At 39.1% G+C, this 17762-nt stretch overlaps 1 protein-coding gene across 2 annotated transcripts in view; it reads left to right on the top strand.

Annotated features, from left to right (window-relative positions):
• SCAF11 (SR-related CTD associated factor 11) overlaps positions 1-17762 on the top strand; it is an 89438-nt gene that overhangs the window by 17693 nt on the left and 53983 nt on the right. For both annotated transcript variants that reach the window (XM_043446253.1, XM_043446252.1), the window contains exon 2: positions 13256-13309. The gene's annotated coding sequence lies outside the window, so the exon portion shown is untranslated. The remainder of the gene's footprint in view (positions 1-13255; positions 13310-17762) is intronic.

The following is a 17762-nucleotide window of genomic DNA, read 5'->3' as shown; positions in this document are numbered from 1 at the left end:
CGACTCTTTGTGAACTCATGGACTATACAGTCCATGGAATTCTCTGGGCCAGAATACTGGAGTGGGTAGCCTTTCCCAGCATTTCACTTATATGCAGAGTACATCATGCAAAATGCTGGACTGGATGAAGCACAAGCTGGAATCAAGATTGCTGGGCGAAATATCGATAACCTCAGATACACAGATGACACCACCCTTATGGCAGAAAGGGAAGAACTAAAGAGCTTCTTGATGAAAGTGAAAGAGAAGAGTGAAAAAGTTGGCTTAAAGCTCAACATTCAGAAAGCTAAGATCATGGCATCTGGTCCCATCACTTCATGGCAAATAGATGGGGAAACAGTGGAAACAGTGAGAGACTAGCTTTTTGGGCTCCAAAATCACTGCAGTTGATAACTGAAGCCATGAAATTAAAAGATGCTTTCTCCTTCGAAGAAAAGCTGTGACCAACCTGTACAGCATATTAAAAAGCAGAGACATTACTTTGCGACAAAGGTCCATCTAGTCAAAGCTGTGGTTTTTCCAGTAGCCTTGTATGGATGTGAGAGTTGGACTATAAAGCTGAGCGCCAAAGAATTGATGCTTTTGAACTGTGGTGTTGGAGAAGACTCTTGAGAGTCCCTTGTACTGCAAGGAGATCAAACCAGTCAATCTTAAAGGAAATCAGTCCTGAATATTCATTGGAAGAACTGAAAATGAAGCTGAACTCCACTACTTTGGCCACCTGATGCGAAGAACTGACTAGTTGGAAAAGACCCTGATGCTGGGAAAGATTGAAGGCAGGAAGAGAAGGGGATGAAAGAGGATGAGATGGTTGGATGGCATCACTGACTGAATGGACATGAGTTTGAGCAAGCTCTGGGAGTTGTTGATGGAAAGAAAAGCCTGGCGTGTTGCAGTCCATGGGGTCGCAAAGAGTTGGGCACGACTGAGTGACTGAACTTAGCCTTTCCCTTCTTCTCCAGGGGATCTTCTCATCCCAGGGATCAAACCCAGGTCTTCCACATTGCAGGAGGATTCTTTACTAGCTGAGCCACAAGGGAAGCCCATGTGTGAGGCATGCCATTATGTGTGATTATAACCAAAAAAGTGACAAAAGATAGATCTAGTATGCAAGAATCAAAATTGACTCTTGCTGGATACAATTCCCTGCTGTCAAAAGTCCATTCCACAATCTTGTGGGAAAAGGGACAATGACCCTTCTAATTGCTGTGTCAGAAGGATCTTTCTGGGAGTGTCTGCCATCAATGACAGCTTTCCAAATGTTGAGATTTGTCTTCCTTCGTTCCCCTTGGATAAGTGTTCACTTTATACATGTAGACTTAGAAATATTGAGCTTCAGATCCAAGAGGCAGCATCTCAAGAAATTTAGCACTCTTCTATCCATGGGAAGATGCAAGAGTCAGGGCTCATTAAAACACTTACATATAAATACCTATATATTTATAATCAAGTATCTGGGGCCTGTAATTCTGCATTCCCAGAGTTTCCTCATGGTTCACTATAGGGAGTGACTGCTCTCTGATTCTCTTTCCTTGAGGTTCATTGGCTTACTTTAAAGGGCTTGTAGGAAATATTCCATTTCTCAGATCCTCCCCTCTTGGTCAGGAATTTGACCAATATTTGGGAGACATTTCATGATCAAATTTTGTCCCACAGCCTTGCGAGGCTTATCCCAAATCAGGTGAAAATTTTTACTATGTCACTCTAGGTGTTAAATTTTGGACCAGGCCCCATCAATAGTTAAAATTCTTCAGATTCTAACTTAATATTATTCAGGAAACATTTTCCCTTGTTGCTTCTTCCAGTACCTAGAATCACACTATTAGAGTTCTTTCCCAAAATATTTAGCCATAGACGTTTTGTTAGAGGCCTGATTTGTGCATTGGTTATTGCAAGAGATAACAGTTTTATAAATTAGACTATAAATAATGCAGCTAGTAACATTGACAGTGGCATAGTGCAGCAAGGAGAGAACAAGCACATTTTGAAAACAAGGAGCAAATTTAAACAATGATTAGTGTAACTAGTTGTAATCCAGTTGCAATAATTGAGAGATCAAAGGAGCCATAACTGATTTAATGAGCTATTTGCACTGAGATACTGCACAGTCCATGCATACTTAGATATGGATGGCTTAATATTTGAGACAAGCATATGCTACTGGCAGGATCAACCAGGTAGAGACAAAAAAGATAAATATTTCAGTTTTGCTCACAAAAGTATAATTTACCAAGTTACCGTAAGTCATAATTAATTTAAGGAGAAGGTTTTCCTTATACTTGGAAAGCACAGATTTAAACCAGTAATCTTTTTAGATAGAAACCATAAAAGTTATAGCCATATTAACTTGTTTACTCAGTCCTATGTAACTAATCTTTTTTGTTAACAACTCTATGAAGTTGTTAGGTTTCACATTAGAATTCTTCAGTTTCTTACTCAGTTCAGCTTTATGGTCTGAAAGTCAGCAACATGTATAGATCCAAAGTCTTTTTTATAAATCTCGAAAAGGAAACATTTTTAGCTATAACTGTCTACTAAAGACTCAAAAAAGGCACAGTTTTCATCTGATTACAATCCCATTGACAAAGCAGCCTGCTTACTGTTACAACATATGACACTTTAAGGAAATAACTAGAATTATGATTGATAATATTCTACCAGGACATACCAGATTCTTAGAAACTCTATCATCTCTAGAATATCTATGCCATTTATCATATAACTTAAAATTTATTATTTGACAACACCTTCCTTACAGTTTAAAATTTATTATTTGACAACACCTTCCTTACAGTTTAACATACCAAGTGAACCTAATTAGTTTAACATCTCTCCTTGGGGTGCTTCAGGGACCTTTGAAGCACTCCACAGCTAGCAAAAGGTAAAAGAAACTTTATTATAATTTGATTTGGGAAGTCTTGTCAAAGGAACACCCACCCCAAGAATACATTTCAAAATACAACAGGACCATGGGTCATGGTGAAACTTAGCCAAAGGGCCGATAAAAGACTTCAAAGGCAAACATAGAGAGTACTTCAAGAATTTTCCAGTTTGTTGTGATCCACACAAAGGCTTAAGTGTAGTCAGTGAAGCAGAAGTAGATGTTTTTCTGGAATCACAACAAACTGTGGATAATTCTGAAAGCAATGAGAATACCTGCCTTCTAAGAAGCCTGTATGCAGGGCAAGAAGAAACAGAACCAGACAAGGAACAACGGACTGGTTTCAAATTGGGAAAGGAGTACATCAAGGCTATATATTGTCATATTTATTTATATGCATAGTGCATCATGCGAAATGCTGGACTGGATGAAGCACAAACAGGAATCAAGACTATAGGGAGAAATATCAACAACCTCAGATATGCAGATGACACCACCCTTATGTCAGAAAGTGAAGAAGGGCTAAAGAGCCTCTTGATGAAAGTGACAGAGGAGAGTGAAAAAACTGACTTAAAACTCACTATTCAAAAAGCTAAGATCATGGCATCCAGTCCCATCACTTCATGGCAAATAGATGGGGAAACAATGTAAACAGTGAGAGACTATTATCTTGGGCTCCAAAGTCACTGCAGATGGGGACTGCAGCCATGAAATTGAAAGATGCTTGCTCCCTGTAAGAAAAGCTATGACAAACCTGGACAGTATGTTAAAAAGCAGAGACATTGCTTTACCAACAAAGGGTCCATCTAGTCAAAGCTATGGTTTTTCCGGTAGTCATGTATGAATGTGAGAGTTGGACCATAAAGAAAGCTGAGTGCTGCAGGCTTGATGCTTTTGAACTGTGGTGTGGAGAAGACTCTTGAGAGTCCCTTGGACTGCAAGGAGATCCAACCAGTCAATCCTAAAGGAAATCAGTCCTGAATATTCATTGGAAGGACTGATGATGCTAAAGCTGAAGCTCCAATACTTTGGCCTCCTGATGTGAAAAACTGACTCATTGGAAGAGACCCTGATGCTGGGAAAGATTGAAGGCAGGAGGAGAAGGGGACGACAGAGGATGAGATGGTTGGATGGCATCACTGACTTGATGGACATGAGTTTGAGCAATCTCTGGGAGTTGGTGAAGTACGGGGAAGCCTGGCGTGCTGCAGTCCATGAGGTTGTGGAGAGTCAGACACAACTGAGTGACTGAACTGAACTGAATAGATTACTTAAAATCTAAATAAACATAATCTGCTATAAAGTCAGTTTAGCATCTTCAGAAAATATGACTGTTTTAACAGAGAGAAAAGCCAAATTTACTTTTGCACCAGCTTACTTTAAGATTCATTTACTCAATTAAACTTGTTTTAAACTTAGTCAATCCTTACTGATCACATACAAAACCCTTTTGGGGGTCCGTTTTCCATAAACCTTTCATCACTTACTTTAGCCCAGTTTTAGCTTTTAAGTTACAGAATGTCTGGAGAGATCCTGTAACATATATTTGTAAAAGTACACTTTGAACTCTTCTCATTTGCACTTTATTTCCTCAGAAGTTTCTTCACATTGAGTTACTTTCTTTGCTGACAGATTTGTAACAGATAAAATAAATCTTATTTAGCTTATATTAAACTCAGGAACAATGTAAGTATTATACTTAATATTCCATTTAATGTTGTGACTCAGGACATGCCTGTTAGATCAACCAAGTTCAACATTAATTCCAGGTACCAATTTAATATTGAATATTTCCCAGTTCACGTAAACCTGAAATTTATTTAGCTTAATTTCTCGTGTATTTAGAATTGCTTGGTTTGTAAAACTAATTTTTGTTAGTTAGTTACACTAACTTTTGTTTAAGCCAATAAAATAGGGTTCTTTTATAGTTCAGCCATGACAATGTTATCCAGAGACAATAGCACATACATACAGGCATCAGTTCTTATTTCAAGATTTCAGACTGAGTCAGGTACAGCAGTATAAAATCCATCAGTTTACAAAAGAGGTTGGATTAAAAATTAGGTTTCTCACAGACACAACAAGTTATACTTGTCAGTGGTCCCAGCAGCTGCTTAGGGCCTCGTCTCAATATTCCCTGATCTGGGCCTGCTAGCCAGGAGCAGCAAGGCTACTGACTGGCTTGCCAAATTTGTTACCAAACTTGCTCTGATTGCTGCAGAAGAGGCCAGTGAATCTGAGGGACTAGGTGTTGAGGCAAGAAACATGACTTTATTCAGAAAGCTAGCTGACTGAGAAGGTGACAGATTAATGTCTCAAAATAACCATCTTGTCTGGGGTCTGGACGCCAGGTTCTTATTGATCAGAGATGGGGGTGGGGAAGGAGGTGTGGGAAAAAAGTAAAAAGGCCTTTTGTTGTAAATACCTCCTAATATGGAAAGCCTCAGGCAGTTCAGTTCAGTTCAGTTCAGTTGCTCAGTCCTGTCCAACTCTTTGCAACCCCATGGACTGCAGCACACCAGGCCTCCCTGTCCATCACCAACTCCCAGGGTTTACTCAGACTCATGTCCATTGAATCGGTGATGTCATCCAACCATCTCATCCTCTGGCGTCCTCTTCTCCTGCCTTTAATCTTGCACAGCATCAGGGTCTTTCAGATGAATCAGTTCTTTGCATCAGGTGGCCAAAGTATTGGAGTTTCAACTTCAAAATCAGTCCTTCCAATGAACATTCAGAACTGATTTCCTTTAGGATATACGGGTTGGATCTCCTCGCCGTCCAAGGGACTCTCAAGAGCCTTCAACACCACAATTCAAAAGCATCAATTCTTTGGCGCTCAGCTTTCTTTATAGTCCAACTCTCACATCCATACATGACTACTGGAAAAACCATAGCCTTGACTAGACGGACCTTTGTTGGCAAAGTAATGTGTGCTTTTTAATACACTATCTGGGTTGGTTATAACTTTTCTTCCAAGGAGTAAGCGTCTTTTTATTTCATGGCTGCAGTCCCCATCTGCAGTGACTTTGGAGTCTAAAAAAGTAAAGTCAGCCACTGTTTCCACTGTTTCCCTGTCTATTTGCCATGAAGTGATGGGACTGGATGCCGTGATCTTAGTTTTTTGAATGTTGAGCTTTAAGCCAACTTTTTCACTGTCCTCTTTCACTTACATCAAGAGGCTCTTTAGTTCTTCTTCACTTTCTGCCATAAGGATGGAGTCATCTGCTTATCTGAGGTTATTGGTATTTCTCCTGGCAATCTTGATTCCAGCTTGTGCTTCATCCAGCACAGCATTTCTCATGATGTACTCTGCATATAAGTTAAATAAGCAGGGTGACAATATACAGCCTTGACGTACTCCTTTTCCTGTTTGGAACCAGTCTGTTGTTCCATGTTCAATTCTAACTGTTGCTTCCTGACCTGCATACAGGTTTCTGAAGAGGCAGGTCAGGTGGTCTGGTATTCCCATCTTTTTCAGAGTTTTCCACAATTTGTTGTGATCCATACAGTCAAAGACTTTGGTATGTCAATAAAGCAGAAATAGATGTTTTTTTGGAACTCTTTTGCTTTTTCAATGATCCAACAGATGTTGGCAATTTGATCTCTGGTTCGTCTGCCTCTTCTAAACCAGCTTGAACATCTGGAAGTTCACAATTCACGTATTGTTGAAGCTTGGCTTGGAAAATTTTGAGCATTACTTTGCTAGCGTGTGAGATCAGTGCGTTTGTATGGTAGCTTGAGTATTCTTTGGCATTGCCTCTCTTAGGGATTGGAATGAAAATGGACCTTTTCCAGTCCTGTGGCCACTGCTGAGTTTTCCAAATTTGATGGCATATTGACTGCAGCACATTCACAGCATGATCTTTTAGGATTTGAAATAGCTCAACTGGAATTCCATCACCTCCAGTAGCTTTGTTCGTAGTGATGCTTCCTAAGGCCCACTTGACTTCGCATTCTAGGATGTCTGGCTCTAGGTGAGTGATCACACCATCATGATTATCTGGGTCGTGAAGATTGTTTTTGTACAGTTCTTCTGTGTATTCTTGCCACCTCTTCTTAATATCTTCTGCTTCTGTTAGGTCCATACCATTTCTGTCCTTTATTGAGCCCATCTTTGCATGAAATGTTCCCTTGGTATCTCTCATTTTCTTGAAGAGATCTCTAGTCTTTCCCATTCTATTGTTTTCCTCTATTTCTTTGCTCTGATCACTGAAGAAGGCTTTCTTATCTCTCCTTGCTGTTCTTTGGAACTCTGCATTCAAATGGGTATATCTTTCCTTTTCTCCTTGGCTTTTCACTTCGCCTCTTTTCACAGCTATTTGTAAGGCCTCCTCAGACAGCCATTTTGCTTTTTTGCATTTCTTTTTCTTGGGGATGGTCTTGCTCCCTGTCTCCTGTACAGTGTCATGAACCTCCGTCCATAGTTCATCAGGCACTCCATCAGATCTAGTCCCTTAAATCTATTTCTCACTTCCCGCTGTATAATCGTTACAGATTTGATTTCGGTCATACCTGAATGGTCTGATGGTTTTCCCTACTTTCTTCAATTTAGGTCTGAATGTGGCAATAAGGAGTTCATGATCTGAGCCACAGTCAGCTCCCGGTCTTGTTTTTGCTGACTGTATAGAGCTTCTCCATCTTTTCCTGCAAAGAATATATTCCATCTGATTTCGGTGCTGACCATCTGGTGATGTCCATGTGTAGAGTCTTCTCTCACTGCCTCAGGCAGGGGAGTGTGCTATTGTTTAGGGTCATTCACAGTTGGGCAGGGTTAGAGTATCTCTTTGTGAGCTAAACAAAGGCATTTTAGGTTAAGGGTCAGGCAGAGGGGGCAGGGTTCTCTGAAGCAGGCCATTGTTTGTAATTATAATAACAAAAGCAGCCAAAGGCATGCTTGCCAGAGTCAAAATTGACTCTTGCCTGTTATAGTTCCTGAGACACTAATGATTTTTTTTCCCCATATTTTTCTCTGTGTTGTTCAGATTGGGTAGTTTCTGCTCTTGTTCAAGTCCACTGATTTTCATTCTGTTCTGAGTCTGTCCAGTGTGTTTTCTGTTTCAGTTATTGCATGTTTCAGTTCCAGTATTTCCATTTGGCGGTACTTTATAACTTTATATCTTCTGTTTCTTGGCTGTGATTTTCTAGCTTTCCATGTGTTTCAAGAGGATTTGCTTTTACTTGCTGGAACTTTTTTTTTTTTTTTGCTGGAACATTTTTATTGCCTGCTTTAAATCTTTGTCAGACAGTTCACTCAGTGCTCTACTATCTGTGTCTTCTTGGCGTTGGTTTCTGTGCATTGTCTTTCCTCATGTTGCTGTTTAGTCCCTCAGTCATCTCCAACTCTGTGACTGCATGGACTGCAGCACGCTTGACTTCCTTGTCCTTCACCATCTCTCGGAGCTTCTTCAAACTCATGTCCATTGAGTCGGTGAGGCTGTCCAACCTTCTCATCCTCTGTCGTCCTCTTCTCATGCCTTCTGTCTTTCCCAGCATCAGGGTCTTTTCCAGTGAGTCTGGTCTTTGCATCAGGTGACCAAAGTATTGGAGCTTCAGCATAAGTCTTTTCAATGCGTATTCAGGGTAGACTTTAGGATTGACTAGTTTTATCTCCTTGCAGTCCAAGGGACTATCAAGAATCTTCTCGGTCACCACAGTTTGAAAGCATCAGTTCTTCGGTGCTCAGCCTTCTTTCTTGTCAAACTCTTATATCCATACGTGACTATGGAAAAACCATAGCTTTTGACTATACAGACCTTTGTCAGAAAAGTAATGTCTCTGCTTTTTAATACACTGTCTAGATTTGTCATAGTTTTTCTTACAGGGAGCAAGCGTCTTTTAATTTAATGGCTGCAGTCCCCATCTGCAGTGATTTTGGAGCCCCCAAAAATAAAGTCTTCCATTGTTTCCCCATCTATTTGCCATTAAGTGGTGGGACCAGTTGCCATGATCTTAGTTTTTTGAATGTTGAGTGTTAAGCCAACTTTTTTGCTCTCCTCTTTTACCTTCTTCAAGAGGCTCTTTAGTTCCTCTTCACTTTCTACTGTAAGAGTGGTGTCATCTGCATATCTGAGGTTGTTGATATTTCTCCCGGCAATCTTGATTCCAGCTTGTGCTTCATCCAGCCCAGCATTTCACATGATGTACTCTGCATACAAGTTAAATAAGCAGGGTGACAATATGCAGCCGTGACTTACTCCTTTGGCAATTTTGAACCAGTCTGTTGTTCCATGTCTGGTTCTAACTGTTGCTTCTTGACCTGCATACAGGTTTTGCAGGAGGTAGATCAGGTGGTCTAGTATTCCCATCTCTTTAAGAATTTTCCAGTTTGTTGTGATCCACACAAAGGCTTTAGCATAGTCAATGAAGCAGACATAGGTGAGTATTTGAAATTTTTTGGTTCTCTTATGTCAAGTAGTTCTGAAATGTATTTTGGACATTTTGAACAGTTTACAGATTACTTTCTCAAGCTCTCTCTATTATTTCCTTGGTATTTTCTAGATCCCTGAAACAACCTCCTTCCCTCCCTACACACATACACACACCTTTCTGTCCTCTGGCTAGAAAGCTAGGTCTTTGTTTGCTCCACTGTGTTGGGTATGTTCCACAATCGCACCTGAAGCCAAAACACCAGAAGGCAGGAGAATAATCAAGGAGAGTACCCCAGAGTTTTCTTCAGTCATTATGCATGGTGCCTTTCCCGAAGAGTTTTAGGCTTATGGTGACTCTGCTGCTGCTCTTGCAGCCATCAGCACCATAGGATTGCTTGGGAACTGGCTCATGGGGAATGAAGAACAGAAAGGAAAAAGCAAAGATTTCTCTGACTATTGAGCATTAGGAGACCCCTTTCCTACTCCTTAGGCAGAGCTGGAGGCTTTTCTTAGAGCACATGTGAATGCTTGCTTGTGCCAGTGTGCATATCTCCTTTCCCCTCTCTGTGTCTCTGCTTCTCTCTGTAACAGTGGTCACTTTATAGGTTTCAGGTTTCATAAAGCCTAACTTCGGGGCAAAGTTCGGTGGGAAATAATTATAAACGCACTGCCAGTTTATAATCTGTCTGATCTGGGGCTCTTCCCCAAGCTGCCTGCTACTGTTTGACTTTTAGCTTTCAGTTAGCTTCTCCATTCATTCCGTCTAGAATTTATAGTTTCATTCCGTGAGGTTATTAACAAGATAGAATGTAGTTAATCCATTTCACGTAGAATGGAAACTTCCCCTTTTCACTTTTTATCTATTTTAGAATGTTATGTCAACTTGCATTTTCTTATTTTATAGTTGAAAATGGCAATTATATCTCATTTTTTTCAACATATATATGATCCTGCCATGTATAACAGTACAAGTTTTATTGAGGAGATTATGCTACATTAAGTGTAGAAGGAAATAGGAACATTAGTTTCTCTTTCCGAGTAACAGCATAGTTTTCATGAACTCTGATTTTCCAAAATTACATTTGAAAAACTTCTTCTATTTCAGTTTAATCTATGTTTCAATCTATGCCCAAGGATTAAATGGCTTGCTTTTTTGAAAATGTTTTATTTTTATTCATTTTAACTTTTAAAAAATGATTTGTTCTAATAATTAGGTTATTGGTTATTATAGAGCATAATATGATGTGACATGCTTCATATTAGTGGACCTTCTTGACATTCACTTGCTGTTGGAGACATTGCAAGAATATTAGAGACATTTTGAAGACATTTTTTACTTCCTGGATTGATACATGGAGCTGGTTTTATTATAAAACCTATAAATGTGGATGTCTTCAGCTTCTTTATTTTCATTTTACCTGATAAACAACAAGACATAAAATTGTTTGTTCATCAGTAAACAGTGCTGAGAAAACAAAACATTTCTTTGTGTATAAGTGCAGGATGAAAGAATTGAATATGGAAAGATTCCTCAAAATTGCTTTTGTTGATCAAGTACTGACAAGCAACCCAATAACCCTGTTGAAAGCTGAACTAGAAAAGCTTTTCCAGGGACTAATGTGCATTAGTACCTGAAAGCAGAGCATGTGTCTTAGTCTGTTTGGGCTGCTATTACAAAATACCAAAACTGGGTGGCTTGTAAAGAACAGATTTATTTCACACAGTTCTAGAGGCTAGAAGTTAGAGAACAGGGTGCTATCATGGTTGGATGAGGGCCTTCTTCCAGGTCTCAGATTTTCCCTGAGATGGAAGGGGTTAGGGATCTTTTTAGAGCCTCTTTTCTAAAGCACTGATCCCTTTCATGAGCAATTTACCCTCTTAAGCATGTCCCATAGGCCCCACTTATTAACAGTACTGTCTACCCTTAGGGGTTAGGGTTTCAACATGAATTTTGAGGGGATATAAACATAAAGACCATCAGTTCAGTCCAGTCACTCAGTTGTGTCCGACTCTTTGCGACCCCATGGACTGCAGCATGCCAGGCCTCCCTGTCCGTCACCAAGTCCCGGAGTTGACCCATACCCATGTCCATCGAGTCGGTGATGCCATCCAGCCATCTCATCCTCTGTTGTCCCTTTCTCCTCCTGCCCCTAATCCTTCCCAGCATCAGGGTCTTTTCCAATGAGTCAACTCTTCGCATGAGATGGCCAAAGTATTGGAGTTTCAGCTTCAACATCAGTTCTTTCAGTGAACACCCAGGACTGATCTCTTCTAGGATGGACTGGTTGGATCTCCTTGCAGTCCAAGGGACTTTCAAGAGTCTTCTCCAACACCACAGTTCAAAAGCATCAATTCTTCGATGCTCAGCTTTCATCACCGTCCAACTCTCATATCCATACGTGACTACTGGAAAAACCTTAGCCTTGACTAGACAGACCTTTGTTGGCAAAGTAATGTCTCTGCTTTTAAATATGCTATCCAGGTTAATCATAACTTTCCTTCCAAGGAGTAAGCGTCTTTTAATTTCATGGCTCCAGTCACCATCTGCAGTGATTTTGGAGCCCCCCAAAATAATGTCTGACACTGTTTCCCGTTTCCCCATCTCTTTGCCATGAAGTGATGGGACCAGATGCCATGATCTTAGTTTTCTGAATGTTGAGCTTTAAGCCAACCTTTTCACTGTCCTCCTTCACTTTCATCAAAGTGTGTAAATAAAGCAAAAGTTGAAAAAAAAATTGATTGTAAGTTGTCTGAGTTTTATATCCACTTCAGTTTTACTGTTTGATATTATAACTAAATTTGATGCTGGAAAAATATGTAACTATTGTGATCATGAATAGAGGGAAATTGGTGTGTTATTTTTTTAATTTCATGATGTTCAGTTAGATATTAATATGTTCAGATAAGTTGTATGAAAATGTACTGTGTTATAGAATTTCAAGAAAGAATAGATACTTCTTTTCACCTGTATGTCCAGACATTAATCTGAAAAGCTTTTTGGGGGGATAAAACTTTATTGTGTAGAATTAGGTACAGTGTATCTTTCATGTTTGCTTAATTGTCACTTCCACAGAGGAAGTATAAAATTATCAGAAAATGATTTTACCTATTTGTGTATATCCTTCATTAATTATGAAATTTAAGATCTTCACTATCATGTTTACTTTGACAATTCAAATTTTGAGTCCTTAATTTAAAGATGGAAATGCTATCATGGTACAGAGTATTTGGTGGGGGGGGAGGAGAGTTAGGAAAATACATTTTAAATCTTTTTGGTCCTAGTTGAGAAGCCTCTTTTACAAAGGCATATGTTGCAAGGATATGGTGCTCATTGTGTGTTTCTGTAATATCCTGTGCTTGCTGCCATTATAGCACCTGCCATGCTGTTACTTTTTTTTTAATCAGGTATGTCAGTGCTTAAGGCCTGGTGGTGCCTAGAAAATAGGGAGTGCTGACTAGATACTAAGTGAATTAAATAGGCAGACTGTAGAAATGTGGGGAGTTCTGTGGGGCTGGTTGAGAAAGAGGAATAAGCGAGATGTGATTACTGGCTAAGGATACTTAAAATCTGGAGTTCAGGAAATAATTTAAATACTAATAGTTGTTGAATTTATGGGCTGGTTAAATATCTTTTGTATATCTTTTTCTACATTGCTTTATTAGGTGATGAGACTAAGTCTATTTGTTGGGGTAGATTTTTTTTTCTAATTCTCCGTTACTTTGTTTTCTGTTGGTTTTCTCCTATAAGCTGAAATGTGATTTCTTGTGCTTCTCTTTCCCTGAACAAAATAGTTTCATTATTGTTTGCTTCCAGGACCTATGTGTATCTTCATATTTACAGGCATATAGTCATTCTCTTAAAATGTTTTACATTCTAAATAAATTATACTCACATCTGGTGGCCCTCTGTAATAAGTAGTTCTTTGTACTTTCCTAGTCTCCTTTTTTTGGTACCCAAGTTGAAAGTGAAGTGAAATAGGACTAATTTTCATAATTCCCTCTCCAGATAACTTTGATGGAAAGCCGGTTCCCTGACTGTTCGACCTGAAGAATCCTAAGGGTAAGAAACCTCGTAAATAATGTATACTTATTAAAAACTAAACGAGAGTCTTAGAAAATTGTGGTTGGAACTTTACTTAAACATGACCTTTTCTTTTTTCCTGGAGTAGCCATATGATGCAGGCTTCCCAGGTGGTGTAGTGATAAAGAATCTGTCTGCTAATTCAGGAGATGCAAGAGATGTGGGTTTGATCCCTGGGTTGAGAGGATCCCCTGGAGAAGGAAATGGCATCCCACTGCATTATTCTCGCATGGAAAATTCCCATGAACAGAGGAGCCTGGCAGGCTCTGAGGTCTATGAGGTCGCAAAGAGTCAGACACGAGCAATTGAGTACACAGACAGCCATATGTTACAGCATTTAGTGTTTCTTTTCCTATGCCTATATAAAGTAGAAAGTAAGATACAAAAATCCTAGGGCTGTTTACTGTGTGAGTCCTAGATTTTGTGTCTTGCTTCAACATTTTTATTTTCAGATAAACCAGAATCTTGATAAATAATGTCCATGTAGAATAAGTAACTTACTTATCCTCGTGTAAGTTCTGTTTGAAGAATTATTTGATAGGTTAAGTTTTGTAAACTTTTTACTCATTCTTTCCATATGTGGATAGTCTTTGTAATACAGGGGTTTTACAAATTTGTTTGTAAAAATAATGAAAGTCTATTCTTAAGGAGAGTCATACAGATTTATCATCTTGAATCCTTTGCTATACCTAAAATCTGCTTGGGGTGGGGAGTTATTCATGTGTTTGTGCACATGTGCTAGTTGTTGAGTACTCCTTTTGTGCTGTCTGAACATTGTAACCTCAGATATGCAGATAACACCACCCTTATGGCAGAAAGGGAAGAAGAACTAAAGAGCCTCTTGATGAAAGGGAAAGAGGAGAGTGAAAAAGTTGACTTAAAGCTCAGCATTCAGAAAACTTAAGATCATGGCATCTGGTCCCATCACTTCACGGCAAATAGATGGGGAAACAGTGGAAACAGTGGCTGACTTTATTTTTGGGGGCTCCAAAATCACTGCAGATGGTGATTGCAGCCATGAAATTAAAAGATGCTTACTCCTTGGAAGGAAAGTTATGACCAACCTAGACAGCATATTAAAAAGCAGAGATATCACTTTGCCAACAAAGGTCCGTCTAGTCAAGGCTATGGTTTTTCCAGTAGTCATGTATGGATGTGAGAGTTGGACTATAAAGAAAGCTGAGTGCCGAAGAATTGATGCTTTTGGACTGTGGTGTTGGAGAAGACTCTTGAGAGTCCCTTGGACTGCAAGGAGATCCAACCAGTCCATCCTAAAGGAGATCAGTCCTGGGTGTTAATTGGAAGGACTGATGTTGAAACTGAAACTCCAATACTTTGGCCACCTGGTGTGAAGAGCTGACTCATTGGAAAAGACCCTGATGCTGCAAAAGATTGAAGGCAGGAGAAGAGGACGACAGAGGATGAGATGGCTGGATGGCATCACCGACTAGAATATGGGCATGATTTTGGGTAAACTCCAGGACTTGGTGATGGACAGGTATGCCTGGCGTGCTGCGGTTCATGGGGTCACGAAGAGTCGGACACGACAGAGCGACTGAACTGAACACTTTAAATGAATTATGTGTTTATGTAATTTGATTTTCATAATGACTGAAATGGTTACTGCTTTATTTCCATTTTGTAAATGAGGAAACAGGCTTAAAGAAGTTGTCACATTACTAGTAAGTGTCAGACTAGTTAGTGTTTGAATGCAGACAGTTTTTTTTTCTAAAACCTGTGCCAACAGTACATTACTATCTGTACTGAAGAGTGCTAGTATTACAGCTCCAGCACCAAACATGCAAATAAAGAATATTCTAAACAAAAGCTTGTCAAAATAGCTCACTTGAGGCAAACAGGTCTGTTTATAAAGTCTTAGTAAGATTGCTTTATGGTGGAAATCAGGTAGGAAAAAATATTAAGGGGAGCATTCTGTAAGTGATTTAAAAATTAACAGTGAAAAAAAATAAAAATTAACAGTGACAGATCAGAAGCAGATCAGTTGATTATGTAGCAAAGAAGCTGGAAAGGAAATAACTATTAAGCTGAAAGAGCTAATTGCCTCAATCTTACTCTGAAGCAAACAGAGTTGAAAACAAGTTGAAAACTCTAGAAGCCAGATTGATAAAATAAATGTACATAAGTCAACAAAAGTATATAGCCTTCAGGCAATTTTTAAAGAAACTCAAGGAACCATTGCAGAAGCATTGACTCAGATGTGTAGTAAGTAGCTGTTGTGCTGTGGTAACAGTTGAATACAAATGTAAATCAATGCCTATACCTAAGAAAGCTTGAGGGGCTCTGCAGTGAGAGACTGAGCCACATCTCCAAAGAGGCAGCCTTTCATAGTCTTTAATAGGGTTGGCAAACTTTTTCTGAAAAGGGCCGACTATAATTATTGTAGACTTTGCCACTGTCGACAAAAAAATAGGTCACAACCTGAAAGTAGAGTTATTTTATTTGGTGGGAATGTTTAGGACTCTGAGCCCGGGAGATAGCATCTCAGTATTTCTGAGAAAACTGCTCCAAGGAAGCAGGAGGGGCAGTCAGGCTATATACAAGTTTGCAACAAAGGGAGCAGGCAGTCTGAACATCAAAGATCAGATATCAAGTTAAGAAATTTAGCATTCTGTATATGGGAAGATGCAAGCCTCTGGGCTCACTGAATTCATTTCTCTCATATGCATCTCAGCCATCTGGGGCCAATCTTGTTTCCTTGTTCACCTTGCTTCTTGTATTCCCCCAACTCCTCAGCAGTCACCGCAAGGGTTGGCAGCATCTGCTGGATCACAGTTTTGGGAGTCCGCATTCATACATAGAGGCCAGAAATTGCTGATGGCTATGTCATTTCTTGTTGATTAATATGTCAGGAAATATTTTTATTTCACACCAAGTACATGGTTTCTGTCGTAATTATTCAACTTTGCTATTGTAGTGCAAAAGCAGCCATAGGAAATATAAAGAAATGAACATGACTGTTCTTCAACAAAACTTTACAGAAAATACTTAGCCAGCTTTTGACTGCTGGCCTATAATAATAGATAGAATCCTCCCTAACACACATGCATCACTGAAAAATAGCCTTTTAATTTATGGTTTCTTCAAGGGAAAATAAAAATATTAATAACATCCTTAGAGGGAGTATCAAATTTTTGAGTAGTTAATTGGAGGCGCTTCCTGATTTTATTTAAGACAGATTTGGATGGAAGATCTGCTTTAATAGTAATGGTTTGCATTTGATGCTTGTTTTCTTGTTATTGCTAGGCAGTGTCATAAGCACGGATTTGCTTATGACAAAGTTACAATTTTTTTTGAATTCTCAGTCATAATGGGAGAGATGGTATGTTATGAATTTTTCCAAATGAATTCTACTCAATTATAGATCATACGGAAGTTTAATATAATTCTAAAATCAGCTTGGTTTGGAAGTTGTTTGTAAATGTTTCTGAGGCATTACTGTGTATATGAATCTTACACAGAATTTGATAAAACGCAGATTCTTACTCGCTAGCTAGGGTGCTGCCTGAGGTATCTTGCATTTGTGCCAAGTTCTCAAGTGATATTGATACTGTCCTTCTGAGTAAACATCAAGTGGGACAACAACCTATGACTATCTGAATATTTTTGAAGTGTTCTATCTCAGTAATTCTGTCATTCTAGTTACTCAAGTCTGAATACTGTGAAGTTATCCTGGGATCTTCTCTAACATATATGCCACATTCAGTCTATCCTGATGGCTGTATTTTGAAAACTGCTGGAATCTGAGCACTTTTTATCACCCTTGCTTCTCCTTTTAGTACAAACCGCTGTAATCTCCCCCTCTAGATGCGGTGGTCTTGGAGCTGGCGTCTGCTTAAAACCTCCTGGCCCATCTCACTCGGAGAAGTCAGTGTATTTACCTTGATAAGCTGTTACATGATACCTAAAGAATAGCACCAGAAGTATAACAAATGTTGTGCATGTAGGCTGAGTGGAAAGTGTTCCTTTTGTTCTTGACGTTCTACGTTTATTAAGGCAGACTGTGATTGAATTAACAGTTTAAAAGTAACTAATACTGAGTTGAAATTCCAATTTTTAACTTATTAAAACCTTTAAATTATTCTTATATATGTTAGTTTCTGGTTGGGTTATGAGTCAAAGTATGGGACCTTGCATTTCTCCTTACTTAACCTAATAGAGAAATTTCCTAGGCAATACATAACCTTTAATGTAGAAATCCACAGGTTTACATTATTTAAAAATCTAATAGAAAAATTACTTCATACACACATGGGCGACTCATAACTGATGAACTTAGTGGGTTCTTGTGCCTAGATATTCCAAAATATATTTGAATAGTTCTTTGCAATTGCTTGTCTTGCAATAATTCAAGAAAGAATTCTAAAGTGTGCATGTGTGCTCGGTTGGGTCCAGCTGTTTGTGACCCCATGGA

Source organism: Cervus canadensis, chromosome 25 (assembly GCF_019320065.1).
Source record: "Cervus canadensis isolate Bull #8, Minnesota chromosome 25, ASM1932006v1, whole genome shotgun sequence".
Lineage (NCBI taxonomy): Eukaryota > Metazoa > Chordata > Mammalia > Artiodactyla > Cervidae > Cervus > Cervus canadensis.
The sequence above is the reverse complement of the archived record's forward strand: the minus strand, read 5'-3'. Positions and strand labels throughout refer to the sequence as shown.